Below are 18,123 nucleotides of genomic sequence, written 5' to 3'. Positions count from 1 at the left end.
GCATGTTATTCAATAAATGAATGCAGTCACAAAATGTGAACTTTAAAGGGCAAGATGTACAGCTAAAAATTCTACTTTTTTGATAAACTTTTCAAATCTTAAGTTCTCATCTACCTGAAAGTTGTGCATAAGGAAATAAAACAAAATTATGAAAATGAGTGACTATTCACTTTTTCTACATCAGAGGAAAAAAGTTATTTTTTGCAAAGAAAAAAATGCATCATTAACTGTTGGGATTTATTCATGACTTATCTATATATTCTTTTATTTGCAGGCATAAAAAAATAATTTTGATGAAAATAGGTGAATGCAGACTTCCTTCATCTGTTCCTGGCACTAATGCAGGAAACGGCAAACAAGTATGAACAAAAATTTCATGTATAAAGTTATCAAAGCAGTAAGCTAAAATAATTCTGGTTTTTGTCGTGTTCATTATTTCCTCATAAAATGGTGTTGATGGTATTAAAACCAACATTTTTAGTTTGAGGAACTTGTCTAATCAGTCTTTGACTTTGTATATCTACTCTTATATACAATGAAGGTCAATCTTAATAGGAAACAAACATTACTCTTGAAAACTTGAAGTGGATGATGTCAATTTCATTTACTTCAAGAAATACAAGTAAACTAGACTAACCTTTATTAACTACTGCCAGTCTAGTCAAGATGTTTACACTTCCATTTGTCAATGTGAAAGTCATACTTCTTAGCAACAAGAGGTCCCAATCCCCAGTTGGCTTCAATGACAGAAGCTGTTCTGGCTGCAGTTCCAATGAATCCCTAACTACTAGATACCACCAGTGATTGTGGATATCCCTCCAGATGCTGTGCAAATTATTCATATGTTATCAGTATTGGTGCAGCACCAAAAATACTACACTTTATGTCTATCCTATCTACATATCTTTTTCTCTGATGCCCAATCTCTTCCGGAACTCCCTCAAGGGATAGCCATGGCATAAGAATCTCTAAAACAGGTGAACTTCAGTCTATGTCTATCCTCCTCCCAAGCAAGTCCCAATAAGCTAATTCACTTTAATTTCAGGGTCAATAACAGGGGGTGCAGTGCTTCTTAAAGAAATTATTTTCAGGTCATCATTTGTTGGTACCTTAACATTATCTGCACATGGGATGGAAGCCTTCACATCACTCAGCAAATTCACTGATACAATTAACTCCTTAACTGAAGACTTCATCAGATCTGACCGTCCTGATACACAAAGAAAAATGAAACTTGGACTTTGTCTTACAATATTTTTTTTGCATGCAAAAATGTAGAAAAAAAAAATATCCTAATTACTTCGACATCATTCTAGTATGGTACCGAGTAAACAAGGAGGGAGGTTGAGCAGATGGCATACTTAGTCTGTTCACTCAGTAATGAAGAATTCACATTCAGGGTATAAATGTGCAGATTCAGTGTTGATTGATTTGGTCACTTTTGGTTAGAAGGGTTTGGATAAAGGGCACAAGCATATCCCAGCTCAGTGAACCTACATTCAGGATAAAGTGAGAGGCACTTCATCTGACCCTCTCTATACATACACACAGAAACTTCTCAAAATGGTTCATAAGACACATTCTTAAGAAATGTCTGAGTGAAAACGTTAAGAGGTTACCATAACATGAAGTATATGGAGATGCATTCCTGATGGTGTTAATTCTTACACAATTAACAGTAATGGGTCTGTAGATGGTGTCTGGCAATTTATATATAAAAATCACAAAAAACTATGTTTAATTAACATTGACAAGTCTGTCAGAACCCGTAGTGTTGTTGATAACCCTTGCTGTGCACCTACACCTTCCTTACCTGCTCTCCATTCTCATTTCTTGATTGGGAAAACTTCATTACAACTTAGGATGTGATGGACTGGCTGGTTCCTTTTATCCTCTCCCTGTTATCAATATTGTTTTAATGGTAAAGGATGCTAATCCATGCAACTAACCCATATATGCCTGACACATGCCAGCCTCAACCTTGCATATCACTTGCATCTTTAGGTCTAGATCAATCCGTTTCCTGGGCACTTTGGATGCTTTTACCTATACTCACACTTGCAAGCCATTTTCCAGACATGATGGGTTTAAATTATTATCTAGGAGATACCTAAAAGGAGGGCAACCGAGATTGAAGTGACGCAAATTATGATGGGAAGTACATAACTGGCTTACAGATTGTAAACAAAGATAGCGGCTGATATACCCAATGGTTCTTCTACATTTCATGGATTTCATTATTATATATACTATATTTACTAATTAATATTTTTTCATGTCATGAAACGAAATTTATATGAGCTTCTTTAAGAATGTATCTATATCATAATCATATAATTATAGTCATAGCAGCTCTTATCATGCATTAGCATATTAAAGTGACACTTTCTGCCTGTCAGGAAGAGTGCATCTTTACCCCTGAACCATGAACAGAGAGGAAGATTTATGAGCTCAAACTGCTTTCTCAAAACTTTACATATCTCTCCACCTCAGACAGCATCCCTATGTTTGCTAATTGAAGGATTCTAAAGTGTGGTACTCATAGAGAAGGTAGAGCAGGTGATAATCTACCAAAATGTTCTGAAACTAACTCTAACTCAAAATCCTACTCACATTATCTGTCATCAAGGATGTTGTTTTCTCCAAGAGATTTACTGCTGTCACTTGAATTTTAATGGCTGTAGATGCAGCAGTAGCTAACCATTTCTGATGCTCAATGGTCAATTAAAAAAATTTACTTTCTTTTCTCAAGAGCAAAGTAGACTATTGCCCAAGAAAACCACTAACAACTGGATTAACTGATTATGGGTAATACCCACTCACAATCTATACAGCTGTGTGTGATGGTGTAACAGTGCAATGTTGCCTTTATTTCTGGACATTTCTCATGAAGTGCAACACAAGCTTGTTTAAAACAATGTTTGAAGAAATATGTAGCTGACAAGCATGCATTTGGTTAGCTGTACTTCTTTGTTCCCAGCATGTTCTGACACCATTACTGGTGGTTGTCCACTTCTGGTTACAGATAGACTTGGGCATGGGTCTTTCTTTTTTGAAGAGCTTAAGAGCACTTACTTTTAAAAGTGAGGTACTAACCATTGTCATAAAACTCCTTTCATATAACTTTCATAGCCAATCTAGCTTTCTACGGTGATAGTCTACAAGCCATTGACATTTGGTTAAAAGCTATTCTGACATTCTCAAGAGCATTTTCTAATCTGCCTTACTTCAGGCTTTTCAACAAACTTTATCTGTTTGGACTCCTTCATTCAACAGTGATGTGCTATTCTGGGTTAGTATGAAGCTTTCTGCTAACTGTGCTATGAGGGAATGGGAGGGAATCCTGAGGGGAGCTGGTACTACACCTAATGCCCCCAGTACAATATATCTCTGGGGTTTTGTTCTTCAATGTCCTGCTGTGTCTGCAAAATTGCCACATGATCACTAACAAAGCCTGCAGGATGTGCTAAATATCACAAAATATATTCCTTATCCTCATACTAACTAGGATCAGAGGAAAGCCACAAAAGGTCTAATGGCCCATGTTGCTGCAGTGCCATCTTTGTAGGTGCTTCCTCCTTGAGGGATTTTTTTGAAGGTTCTGAATTCACATTCAAAACCTCACTGATATTTCTTAATATTTTGCTGTCTTTCTTGTCTGGACATTCTCCCCTTCAAAGACCTTTGGCTGTAAGCCCCTTGATGATCTGATGTATGTGTGTATTGTAGTCATTCATTTCTTTGCTTCCATGGTTAGCTTGCCTCCAGGTGGACATGAAATGATACCATACTAATCATAAACTCATGGACAAACAGAAGCTTTTCACTAATCATAAATATCACTTTGACCATGGTGAAGAGGAGGCATTACTGTGACACCAACATACTAGTTACACCTACATGGAAGAAAGCATCATATTATGAGTAAACATACAATGCCAGAAACTATCTAGATATTGATCTCATACTGGGATCCTGTCACTTATCAATCCATGGTTAAAAAAAATTGAAATCCATAACATACAAGGATTACATTCCTCAGAAAAAAAGTTGTTTCTAACTCTTTAAGTATCAAATATATGTAAAGAAAATTTCCAATGTACCACACTCTCTCATTATTTACTTCAGATGATATTTAGATATTTAATGAAAACTTGCCAAAACAATGTGAAAACCATAAAGCTGCAATGGAGTGGGATAGGATGAAGTCCGATTTACTCCACTAAGCTTGTCTTTTTATCACCCCTGGATGGCTTCAACCAACCAAAATTTCCTTTTGCACAGTACTAGTGACAATAGACAGCAACAAAGCATCAACACTGACCCGCTTCTGTCTGATGCAGCAACTGTTTCAAAAGGAAGTGGAGGTTTTTATAGGCCTTTTGAAATAACTATCCTCATCAGCTGTATGGTACACCTCTTTCTTTCACTGTAAAGCTCCCTGTAAACACATGAAAGATCTTCAAACTCTCTAGAGAATACCAGGACGTATTCAAACACCTGCTAATCCCATGACTGTACAGTGGTGCATCGTAGACCAAGTGGTCAATGATCTGCTAATCCTAAGACTGTAAAATAGTGCATTGTAGGGGATGCTTGTGCTTGTGCCCTTTCCTCTTGGAGTTTTTCTGCCTCTTAACTACATACGTTCTTCATATGGTCAAACCTCAGAATCATTCCAGCACCTAAGCCATAACATCTTTAATTTCTTTGAAGCGAACATTGCTAGCATGTTACAATTGTCTAATGTATCTGGGATGTTGTTTCTGCCTGCCCAAAACCTGAGAGCCCAAGCACACACATAGGCCACTGTTGTGGGTGTGACTTCCTCCCATGACATGATACTGCTGCCCATAACCTTCATGCTGTAATTATTTCATCCCTAGCTGAAGGCTTACACTCTTCATCTGTACCTTTGAGGATTTGGTGGAATATTCTTCTTAGATAACATGCATTACAGTCGGCAATCAAGCCTTAATCCATGGGCTAAAGTAAGGGAGTGGTGCTTTTATGGAGGAACTCCCCCCAAACATCTGCATTCATCTCAGTAAAGTGTTGAGCATGGCCTGGTGTGTTAAGAAAACACAATCTGTACTCGTCATATCTTTACTAGCACAATAGTACTCTACAGCTGGACAGAAACAGCCAATAAACAATACATAAAAAATTCTTCAGGTTACAGTTATCATTCTGGTTAAAATGCCTCGTCACGGATAATGCTGACTTCACATACCCTTCATAGCTTTGGGATTTTCTACATGAAATACTAAGACTTGAGCTTAAAATCTCCCTCAGTAATCTCTCCCAGTAGAAGCATCAGGTGAGCTTTGACTGCCCTGAGCTCTGGAACACTTTTTTATTACTTTGCTAATGTATGTCCTGGTTGGCATTCTTTTTGAGAATAAAGCCAATCACATCTACATTAAAGACTTCTTGAGGTGAGTAACCTCCTTAATCAATAATTTTCTTTAAATACTCCAAGTACCATTCTGCTGCCTCAGTACCAACACTAACAGCCTCCCAAGTGATATCGATATTAAGGAATCCATGACGCATTTTGAAACCTCTAAAGCTAACCATTACTTTCACAGTCTCCTACCAACTTGAAACACCTACTGCACTTTCATCATATAACTTGGTCTTCTCTTGAATAAGTGTAGTTCATCAGGATATCCCTATGCTTCTGGTCTTTAATCCAAGGATAGGGCAAGTTTTCCATTTTTTCCTTCACATCACTCCTGAACAATGATTTAATTGTTAATGTAGTGCCAGAGAACTGGATTTTATTCTTTATTTTTCCTTATAGAGAGCAAGATCCAAGGATTTTGCTACAGCCATGAGATTCTGGCCATCATTAATTCTTCAAATCACCTCTCATTTCATATCAAGTGATAGTTTTAGGTCCTGTACTTCCCTCAGTAGCTTTAACATTCCTTTAAGACATACTGAAATGGCTACATCAACTTTTGGAGGCAAAACAAACCTAAGTGTAGAGCAAAGTGATTTTGTTTACATTATGACCTCCAGTAGGTGGGATACATATCAAAACATTTTATGCCAGAGTGGGATACAAATAAAAGAGTAATTTGCTGTGACATATAATGCATGATGACTGAAAAATACCTTAAAATATCTTGAAATATTTGATTATCGGAAGAAGAGAATATTCTACGCTGGAAGAGATTATTCTAAGCTGGAAAAATAAAAAAATTCCATCAAACTTGCTGCAACTATGAAGAGTTACATAGAATTTGCACCCTTTTATAAAATGTCACCACCTTCTGGAGTTTTCCTCAGGTGTCTGCCACTGGACCCATGTCATCTGCAATCAACAAGAGATTCACCACTCATGCATTCCCTCCCCTCAGTACACAAGAGCATTGTTCCTTGCTCTGTGATCCTTGTATTTATCTTCTTGACCACCCCATCCATAGTGACATCACCCAACCCTGATGCTGCATCGTCCTCACCCTCCTTATTCTCCAGGCAAAATTTCCTCCATATGATAATTTCCCATTTACCTTATATATATTCATAGCATCTTTCACAAAGCCTCTCAATCAACACTATGCTTTCTCCAGATATATAAAAAACATGCAATTTACGGTATCTTTCTCCAAGTATTTAGCTCAAAAATTCTTTGGTCCAAAACACCCTCTACTTCTCATGACCCACAATGCTCCTTCCCATTCCCAAGTACCAATCATTGTAAAGGGTTTGATTTCTTCTTACAAAAAAGCAAAGTTGTTCACAGCATCCATAATGTTACAATTCCATCATCCCCAATAAATATGTATGATGTGATGGCCTTGCCCTTAATTTTGTGTACTAAAGACATATTTAAATTTTTCTTTTGTACAAATACATGATATATGGTAAGTTCACTTTATATGTAGTTACAAGTTATCATCATCATGGTTCTAAAATGAAAGTTGTACAAAACATACACTGACCTCGAAGACAACAAAGTCCTAAGGAATGAAAAGATATGAAACAGGACTGTGTAATGTTACTCCGGATTTTCACCATAAACATGAGTGGAGCAAAGAGATGAAAGGAAGAAAGTGAAGAAAGGGAGCAAAATTGAGTTAGGCAGAAAGACTTGGTTGTTGGTGACTTGTAAAATTCCCCGAGGAGCAATTCTCTCACCAACTTTCTTTACTCTCCTTATACATGACCTTCCATCACCTTCTATAAACAACACTGTCATAGCCCTCTCATACACAGACAATCTTACAATCACATCACTGCACCCTAAAACTATAAAGTAGCAACAAATATGAAACAATGAATCTAACAGCTAGAACAACAGGCTTACCCATAACAAAATGTGTGTCTGTATACAAGTTTTAATGAATCCAACCTGCACCAATTCCATCTGCTCTGGGCATCAAGTATGGCACACTTGACACTCACTCCCCACATCACAAGCATCAACACAAAAGCAACAGGCAGACTAAAGACCCTTAAAATGCCTTCTGGTACCAGATTTGCACAAGTAAAATAATTTTTTTCAGTATCATGTACGAGCAATGGACCTCCATGGAGCAGCGTTTAGCGTTCCTGACAGTGATGCATTCACTGGCCGCCCAGGGTTGAGTGCATAGGTTCAAATCCTGGCTGTGGCAGTCAGTTCAGTCAACCCAGCTAATCATTCCCCCTTAGGGGTTGGTCGATAAAATGGACACCTGGCTCAAGCTAGGGTACACATAGCATTAATGAGATTGCCTTGGTTAGGGCCTCAGTTGTCTGTGATGTCTCGGTTAACACTGAAAAAAGAGAATCATCTGCTTCACCCTTAACTATGCCTCACATTCCTGGTCGTCCCCTCAGTCAAAAACAAATACAAAAGAGCTACACATAAAACTTAACAGAGCACTCAGAACAATTACAAGTTGTCTAGCAACAACTAGCACTTGACAAATACACAATTTAATAAAAATTCTCCCAATACAATCCCAACTCAACATGCTCAGTACTTCCTTGCAACAGCATCATATCCTTAACATCCAAACCAACCACCAACACTTTAGAAGAAATAAAAAATTAACCCCTGCCTCATACAAATACAAAAATGACAAATATGCAAATCAAAGTGACCCATCAAGTACTAACAAGCATCCTCCAAACCCAATATCAAACAGTAACCAAGCAACCATCCATCAGATACTACACTCCTGACTTAAATAAGTTACTCTTTCCTGTCTGTGCAGTGGACCCCACCCTTCACCCCAACATTACAGAAACAATTTCAATATATCACAAGACCCCTCATGCTCATGATGTGATTATCACAATGATGACAAACAGCACTTGCTGATCAGCTAACCAGCAGTCTCCCCATATATACACACACATCATTATCATCACGCTTTATAACCTGTGTACCCATCCCTGGACATGCCAGCTTCCTGAGTACTGCAGGAGACCTATAGGAGACACAAAGGAATCCTGGAACATGAAGGTAAGATATGGTAAACATAATGAGTGACATGGCATGGGCAAAAACATACATCAGTCAAAGGGTATCTTGAGTGAAAGATAATAAGTAAGGAGAGAAAAAATGTAGTAATTAATCAAGGCTCCACAGGTATACAACCACTTAAAAAGGCAAAAACAGTGAAGGACGTGTCAGAGATGAAAGGAGAAAGAATTCCATAACTGAGCATTTCAAAGAAAAGAGGTATCATAACATTCAAACCTTGAGTGACCAGCCTCCACACAGAAACTTGAGTGACCAGCCTCAACACAGAAAATGTGCAAAGCGACTGTCAGACACATGCCTTGGATCTAAACCTAAGTGGCTGGGACTAATGCAGACAACTCATGAGAACACCAAACAAAATAATACATATAAAAATTAGAGAGCAGCAACATCTTGGCATACAAAAAGGGATGGTAGAAGAAAAGTAAAGCTAGGAGAATTAACAAGATGAAAGGCTTTTAATTCTAACTGTTAACCCTTTCAACAAAGATTAACAAAGGGTCTAATTTTAAATGTTACCAAAGATGACTGTGTGGTCTCCATTTGTTCACACTTTATTGGTAATCAGCAATGCCTATCATCATGAACAACTTCAATTAGCATCATTGAAAAATTCAAGTGTCAGTTAACCACATAACATGAAGGGGTTAGGTTACAGCCTTGAAATGCAAGCTTGGATGCCACCACTTTAATTATTGGCTATTTAGCAACAACCTTTGAGGCACATATTACAGATAAAGACTTGATGGCTGTTGAACTGTTAGCACTGGGAGAAGTTCTTTACTTATCAATAATAAATTGGTGGTGAAAGAAAAGAGATGAAGATGGATGAAAGAGAAACATCCAACAAACTTACATCAACCTGAGGTTGTGCTGCATGTCATACTCAAAGATTGCACAGAAACAAGTATGGTTAATCTGTCATCTTTCTTTTCATTATAAATTTTCTTGATAAAATATCTATCAGTCTAAAATACTGAATTTAGTCTCAAAATCCCATCATCAGGAGGGTTCCACCAGGGGCCACATTGTTTACAAAAAGGATAATAAAGAGGCAAGAGAACAACCAACCCTGATATGTGAGCAACATTACATTCCAGGATGAATAAAACCATAGTAGATATAAAACAACTGCTCATAAAAAGAATAATTAAGGAACCTAAACAACCATCCCAGCTTTTATCAAGCAGACTTTTTAATGATCATACTAGGTTTCCAAGATGGAGAGGAGGATTTATTTAAAGCCACAATGTCTGGGTCTCCAAGATGGAGAGGAAGATTTAGATTAGGTCACAGTGCCTAGGTCAATATGGGGATGAATTGTAATGCATTAAAACTGAAGAGAATGAAAATAAGTGACTCTTGTAAAGAGAGATAGGGAGAAATGGGATTGTAGTAATATCAGACCTTTCACTGTGCCAAAACATTTTTTTGATAAATGTAGTAGGCCACACCAAACAACATTTAGGGCTCTAACATCTGCACCCTCATTTAAATTCCCAACTCATGTATAACTTCACATCTTATACAAAGATGTCACAAGCAACCTAACAACACACCCTAGATATTAAAAAGCAGAAAGCACTTTAGGAAGTTTCCACTTTATATGGTGTGCATAGAAGATTTTGGAATGTATTCAAGAAATTTCATAATGGAAGTAGTGCATGTGAAAGTTCGAGTGAAAGGTGTGAAATAAAGATGGGAATGCATCAAAGTTATGTGAAGTCATCATGGTTATCTGACATCTATGTAGAGATGGTTGACCCTAGAAAAGATGGACAAATCTAGTTCAAATAGTAAGAGAAGAGAAGAGAACAGTAAGAGAAGAGGGGAAACTACAGGAGAGAGAGAGAGAGATCCAATGAGTATTGATTTGGGGTAGGGATAGAAATTTCAGACAACTGGGGAATAGATTCAATGAAAGCATTCTATATATGCGAGAAGTATGAATAAACTTATTAACACGTGTAAAATCAAAAAGTAAGATCTTATAAATGTGAAGTCCCTGTTTCACTTTCACACATTAGGTAAGGGTTGACTTTATGTAAGATGTTGCATGGGCTCTACAAGCCTGATCCAACACACCAAATTGGGTGTAGAATAAATAATAAATAATATACAGACAGACAGTCAGTATTACCTTTAGTTCAGCTTCAAACAGAATTCTCCATGATAGGCTGGTTGAAAAGATGAGCAAGAGAAAAGAATGCAGGTATGACTGATGTAAAAATCAATGAATTCTTATGTTATATACTACTGGTCCTTCTGTGCCCTAGTAATGATCATGTTAACGGTTCTGGACTTTCAAGCATTTTAAATCAATTGTCCCTTACTTTCAATATGCAAAAATGAAGGATTGATATATATTCAAATAACATAAAAATCCTAACATCTTTGTGAATTACCTTTCCTGTGCTTGAAACCCTCCCTTTTCATACCGAAATATTTAAAATGAGAATGTCATTCACATCATCTAATAGTCTAGTAATAGGTTGGCTCATATATGAGCGTAATGTAGCATTAGATGTAGCACAGGGGAGGCTCTACATGACATACTGTACAGCAGTCACCATGCACAACCCCCCTCCCACCCATTCCAATCTATATTAGGGAAGGATCAATCAAACAAGAACCATACTTATTTAATTATCAACTTTTTTATTTAGTTACAAAAGGGAGCCAACCTGTTACAAAGTGACTACTACTGATGCAATGTACAATTAACACAAGTGCACATACATCACATTCATAATGCTATCAATTTCAAGTGACAAGAACAAAATGCCTCTATTATATTAAATTAAACAGTCATACATACAGTGAAGAAGTTGGTACAATTAAAAATGATCATCTTTGAAATAAACACCTGTTTATAGAATAACCTCACACTAAAGATGAGACACAAGAAGTAACTCGCATACAAAACAATAATCTAGACAGGATTACTTTCTACCTCGAATGACAATGCAGCAAGAACTCCCACTGACTGCTGGTACACACTGTATGTGAAGATCCGCAAAAGTAAAATCTCACTTTTAAATCACAGATTGTGGATGAAGATGGGAAATCTGGAGCTGTACAAACATACAAGATACCATTACATGGCCAAAGTGAACTAAGATTCCTTTATTTACATTTTTCATTATCCAAAACAAAATAATAGTTATACTGAAATAATTCAGTATCATGCAAAAACTTTTAGCAATCTATGGGTGTCATTTTATATCTAATGGAAGAGAATTTTTCCAAATTAAGAACAGAAATTCACAATCTGGATAATCAAGATACAATAAACCCAAGTTAAATTTCTGTAGCATATTCCAGAATGGAGTAAGTACAGATAATGCCCACTTCTGCTCTGACAAACCAGATTATTAGCATGTCTTAACAATTATCCAGTAAAACAGAAAAGTTAATAACTTAAATATACACTACATCTGTGTGAAAAATAATTATCATGCCAGCCCTGATTGGAAGACATAATGTTTTAAATAAAGCTGTGATATATTATCTTTAATTTGGCATCTGAAAGTTGTGCAGTGGTAGCAACAAAAAAGACAGAGCAAGTGTTTACTGCCTCGGTAGGGTAAGTTGTCCTTCGGGTCCATAGTACTAACATGTAATACAAGCTAAAGTTTAACTTACAAGTACTGACTAAAACTGAGATCACAGTATCTTTGAATGCCTGGCAGTTTAGAATGACAGTGGTATTTACCCTACACACTGTTACACATACTTGTGATGCTGCTACTTTACTGTTCACTTGTAAAACAGCATACAGCAAATATGGGTCAATAGTTAGAGCAGCTTAATTTCAAGCTTAATGACCCAAAAGATTTTAAAAATTGGATAAGCATATCTTATCCTTTTTCCTTTAAGACAGTAATTCCAGCTGTGCTTTACTTTTAAAAAGTAAACTTGTAAAAAATAACTTGAAAATTTCATGGTAAAGAATAAAGGGTTGGGTATGAAAATCCATAGAGTACTGACTGTATCTTATTTGCTTTCTATCAAAACTTTAATTCCAAAAAAAATATAAACAGAAGATTAAGCACATCAATGCTGGTGTCATAAATTTTCATATTAATTCACAGTAAAACAAACTATAATAAGCCTCACTTTATCAGGGATTACTGAACTGAGAGTTAGGTTTCACATTTCTATGATGAAATTAAGCAAACTTTGAGACATTTCAGGCAACACAAAAAATGTGGTGCCAACTGGTGTAAAAAGTTTACCAAATGATAAAAGTGATTCCATCATGACAGATACATCTTAAAATATTTATCACTTTCTACAAAAGGTATAAATGTATCAGCCACATTTCCAGTGTGACCATTTGGCTGCTTAATAAATTTTGAGAGCCAAATTTATTCTGGTATACCTAACATGCCAGAGGCAAAAACTAAACCCAGGAAGGTATGAATATAAAATTAAATGTAATTCAATTGATGTAATTCAGTGCTGTGTTCTTATATTTTGTTTAACTGTATTCATCATGACTTCAACTCTATGAAACCCATGGTTGAAAGTCATCCTTATGTCTCTTACATACACAAATATATATATATATATATATATATATATATATATATATATATATATATATATATATATATTAATTTCATTTATCATACTTAATCGCTGTTTCCCGCATCAGCGAGATAGTGCCTAGAAACAGATGAAGAATGGCCGATCCACTCATATACAAATATATATATATTGGAAAGGATCACAATTGAGTGCATGATCAAGTATATCCCTTCGAGTTTACAGGAATATGAAGCACAATAAGTTCCCAAGTACACTTTCGTGTAATAATCACATCATCAGGGGAGATAGAAGAAAGAAACATAAGTCAGTTGATATACAACAAAGAGACGTAGCTAGGATGCCATTTGGTAAATAGCATCCTAGCCAAGTCTCTGTTGTATGTCAAATGACTGTTATATCTCTTTCTTGTATCTCCCCTGATGATGTGATTATTACATGAAAGACTCCTTGTCTCCTTGGAAGTGAGAAATTCGTTGATGAGCCTGTACTCTCTCTGATCAACTGATGATAGTACAGCTTCACAAAAGATGACTTTTCACTTGAGGTGTTACCTTAATCAGGTAATGGTAAAAAAAAAAAAAAAAGTCTAGAAAATATATATATTTTCTATTTTTTCATACCTGTCCACTATTTCTAACATAAACGAGGTAGCACTAAAAAAACACATAGAATGGCCACATTCACTCACTTCCGTTCTCTAGCTCATCATGTGCAATGTAACAAAACGACTGCCACCTATCCACAACAAAGTCCCACAGACCTTTCTATAGTTACCCCTAGCCACTTTACACACCCTGGTTCAGTCCTTTAACAGCAATTTACCCCTATATACAACATCGCTCCAATTTACTCTACCCAATGAAAATAAAAGCTTTCACCCCCCCTGCATGATCAGGCATGAACACTCAAAAACATTTTCACTCCATACTTTCATATACACTTAAGTCTCCCTTTTCCTTGTCCCTTCCAATTCTGACACATATATCCTTTTTGTGAACTCTTTCTCTCTATATGCCCTATTCAGCTCTCTCAACCATGCTCTTCTTATTACCACACTTTGCTATTATCCTATCATTACTTACTTGATCAAACCTCCTCATACCATACTGTCCTTTGTTTCTTAAAAGTACTTTTACACATTCTTCAAAGCAAACATCTGATCACCCCCCCCTCTCTTTATATATAAAAAAAAGAAAAAAAAAAAATATATATATATATATTATTATTATACTTTGTTGCTGTCTCCCGCGTTTGCGAGGTAGCGCAAGGAAACAGACGAAAGAAATGGCCCAACCCCCCCCCATACACATGTATATACATACGTCCACACACGCAAATATACATACCTACACAGCTTTCCATGGCTTACCCCAGACGCTTCACATGCCTTGATTCAATCCACTGACAGCACGTCAACCCCGGTATACCACATCGCTCCAATTCACTCTATTCCTTGCCCTCCTTTCACCCTCCTGCATGTTCAGGCCCCGATCACACAAAATCTTTTTCACTCCATCTTTCCACCTCCAATTTGGTCTCCCTCTTCTCCTCGTTCCCTCCACCTCCGACACATATATCCTCTTGGTCAATCTTTCCTCACTCATTCTCTCCATGTGCCCAAACCACTTCAAAACACCCTCTTCTGCTCTCTCAACCACGCTCTTTTTATTTCCACACATCTCTCTTACTCACTCGATCAAACCACCTCACACCACACATTGTCCTCAAACATCTCATTTCCAGCACATCCATCCTCCTGCGCACAACTCTATCCATAGCCCACGCCTCGCAACCATACAACATTGTTGGAACCACTATTCCTTCAAACATACCCATTTTCTGTTTCCCATTTTAGAAAGTTAATATATATATATATATATATATATATATATATATATATATATATATATATATATATATCATATCTTTATAGTGACCAACATGGAACAGGCAAAACATCAGGGCTTCACAGGTGTTTGCAAACCTGAGTCTTGAAAGATGAAAAGTAATACAAAGGGAAAAATAAAAGGAGGATGAGAATTCCAAATCTTAGCTGTTCAAGAGAAGAATGAGATATCATAACAGCCAGTCTTTAAGTGGTTAGTATCCGAGGAGAAACTGTGGGAAGCAGCAGCCAAACGCATGTCACCAGTCCAAACCTTAGAGGTGGTGGAGTCAACTGCAGACTGCCAAAATAACACTTGCAGGCCAGAGACAGAGCAGCAACACTATGAAGTTCGGAGAGGGAAAATAGAAGAGAGGTGATGCTAAGAGAATTAATGAGATGGAAGGCTTTTGATACCACTCTAGTTAACCAAAGGGGAAGATAAGTCAAGGCATATGTGTAAGCAGTATCATATAATTTGGCAAAAAAAAAACCTGAAGATATAAAATAATTGCTCACAAAAAATTATTTCGATACTTACATAATACTTCCAGCTTCTAAGAAGCAAACTTTGTGATAATGATTATCTGGGATTTCCAGGACAAAGTGCGTAATATAGTTATGACCCACTTTCTTTTTTCATAATATAATTTCCCACATCAGCACTTAGAGCACACAAAGAAAGACCGCATCCACTCACATTCATTCTGCAGCTGTCATGTGTAAAACATCGAAACCACAGGTCCCTTTCCACAATCAGGCCCCACAGAACTTTGCATGGTTTAACCCAGACACTTCACAAAACCTGGTTCTTTCCAATGATAGCAAGTCGACCCCACTGTACCACTTCATTCTAATTCACTCTATCCAGTGCACACCAATCACCCTCCTGCATGTTCAGGCCCCAATTGCTCAAAATCTTTTTTGCCCCATCCTTGCACCTCCAATTTGGTTTCCCTGTTATCCCTTGTTCCCTCAACTTCTGACACATATATCCTCTTTCTCAACCTTTCCTCAAATCACTCTGTATATGTCCAAGCCATTTCAGCACACTCTCTTTGGTTCTATCAACCACACTCTTTATTATCACACATCTCTCTTAACCTTTCATCACATACTCAATCAAACCACCTCACACCACAAACATTTCATTTCCAATACATCAATCCTCCTCCACACACCCTTCCCTACACTCCATGCCTCATATCCATGTAATATTGTTGGGACTACCATCCCTTCAAACATAACCATTTTTGCCCTTCTGATAAAATTCTCTCTCCACACCTTCATCATGGTCAAAACCTTCACCCCATGACTCACTTAGACTTCCATGGTTCTATTCACTGCCATGTCCACTCCCAGGTATCTAGACCACTTCACTTCCTCCAAGTTTTCTCCACACTCACACCCCAACTAACCTTTCTCTCAACCCTGCTAAACCTAATAACCTTAATTTTATTCACATTTACTCTATTTTTCACACACTCTTTAAAGTCAGTCACCAAAGTCTGCATTTTCTCACTTGAATCTGCCATCAGTGCTGTATCATCAGCAAACAACAACTGACTCATTTCCCAAGCCCTTTCATCCTCTACAGTCTGTACACTCGCCTCTCTCTCCTAGACTATTGCATTTACCTCCCTTACCACCCCATCATAAACAAATCGAGCAACCACAGTGACTACACATATCCCTGCCACAGACCAACCTCCATTTGGAACAATTCAATCTCATCTCTTCCTACTCATGCATATGCCTTACACCCGTGATAAAAACTCACTGCTTCTCGCAGCTTTCCTCCCACACCATATATTCTTTAAATCTTCCATAAAGAATCTCTATCAACCTTAAAATATGCCATATACAAATCCAACTATTTCTTTAAGAATTTCTCACATACACTCCTTCAAGCGCAAACACCTGGTCCAAACATCCCCTATCACTTCTGAAACCACACTGTTCCTCCCCAGTCTGATGCTTTGTACATACTTCCACACTTTCAATCAATACCTTCCCATACAACTTACCAGGTATACTCAACAAACTTATACCTCTGTAGTTTGAACACTCACTTTCAAAGCTCTTGCCTTTATACAATGACACTATACAATCATACTGCCAATCCTCAGGCACCTCACCATGATCTATATAAACACTAACCAATCAATCCAAATTCAATTGCAATACCATCCAATCCAGCTGCCTTGCCACATTTCATCTTACGTAAGCTTTCACCACCTCCTCTCTTCATCAAACCATTCTTGATGATTCTATAGTTTCGCACACCACCTTGACCCAAACACCCCACATCAGCCACTTATCAAACACATTCAACAGCCCTTCAAAATACTTAACCCCAACCCATCTCCACCCCTTCTCACTTCATCACTATTTGTTATCATTCTCCTTTTGCCCCCTTCGCTGCTTTCCAAAACATCATTATCTTATTCTCCATGAAGATTGCTGACACTCACTCACATCAATTCTCCTTTTCCCTCTTTTTCAATGCTGCACATTCCTTTGGACCTCCTGTCACTTTCTCTTCTACATTCTCCAATCATTTGCACTCCTTTCATGCAAGTTCTGTCCGAACGTCTCTATTTTCTCTTTCACTTGAAGCCTTAGTACTTCAGCCTACCACTCACTACTCTTTCTAATCTGGTCCACCTCCCACCTTTTGCCAATTTACACACACCAGCTGCCACTCTCAGCACATTTACATCCAAGAGTCTCTCTTGTACATGATTAACAATTAATATGTAATACAATAAAGCTTCTTTCACTCTTGTCCTCTCACCAACTAATGAGTTTACTCAAGACATTTTCAAACCATTCTTCCCCCTTACTCTTACAGCTTTCTTTCACTCAGAGCCAAAGCATAAAGGTTGCTTTCTTCAAACATACTACCTATCTCTCCTTTCTTCTCATCTTGGCTCCTCCTCCTGTTGCCTCTTTTACAAATTTATATATTTTCCCCCAGCCCCTTTCATAGCCTGCTATGACACTTCGACACATTTGTTATATCATAGGGATGAATTGTAGCATTCCGAAATTGAACGAAAGGAAACAAATGATTCTTAGATACATGGAGAAAATGTATTTGGCACTACTGAATCAAAAAAAGGTTACAACTTCCCGTCTTAATTGAGAAAAGAAACATGATCAATATGAGAAAGAGTATCATAAGGAGGAGGGAAGG

The 18,123-nt window shown here is 37.3% G+C and overlaps 1 protein-coding gene across 5 annotated transcripts in view; it reads right to left on the bottom strand.

Annotated features, from left to right (window-relative positions):
* The window catches only part of LOC139746120 (lysine-specific demethylase 2A-like), a 94,580-nt gene that overhangs the window by 4,935 nt on the left and 71,522 nt on the right, over positions 1-18,123 (bottom strand). The gene's annotated exons all lie outside the window — the stretch shown is intronic.

This window comes from Panulirus ornatus, chromosome 64, assembly GCF_036320965.1.
Source record: "Panulirus ornatus isolate Po-2019 chromosome 64, ASM3632096v1, whole genome shotgun sequence".
In the NCBI taxonomy this organism is placed as follows: Eukaryota; Metazoa; Arthropoda; class Malacostraca; order Decapoda; family Palinuridae; genus Panulirus; species Panulirus ornatus.
This window is presented reverse-complemented; position numbering and strand designations above follow the sequence as displayed.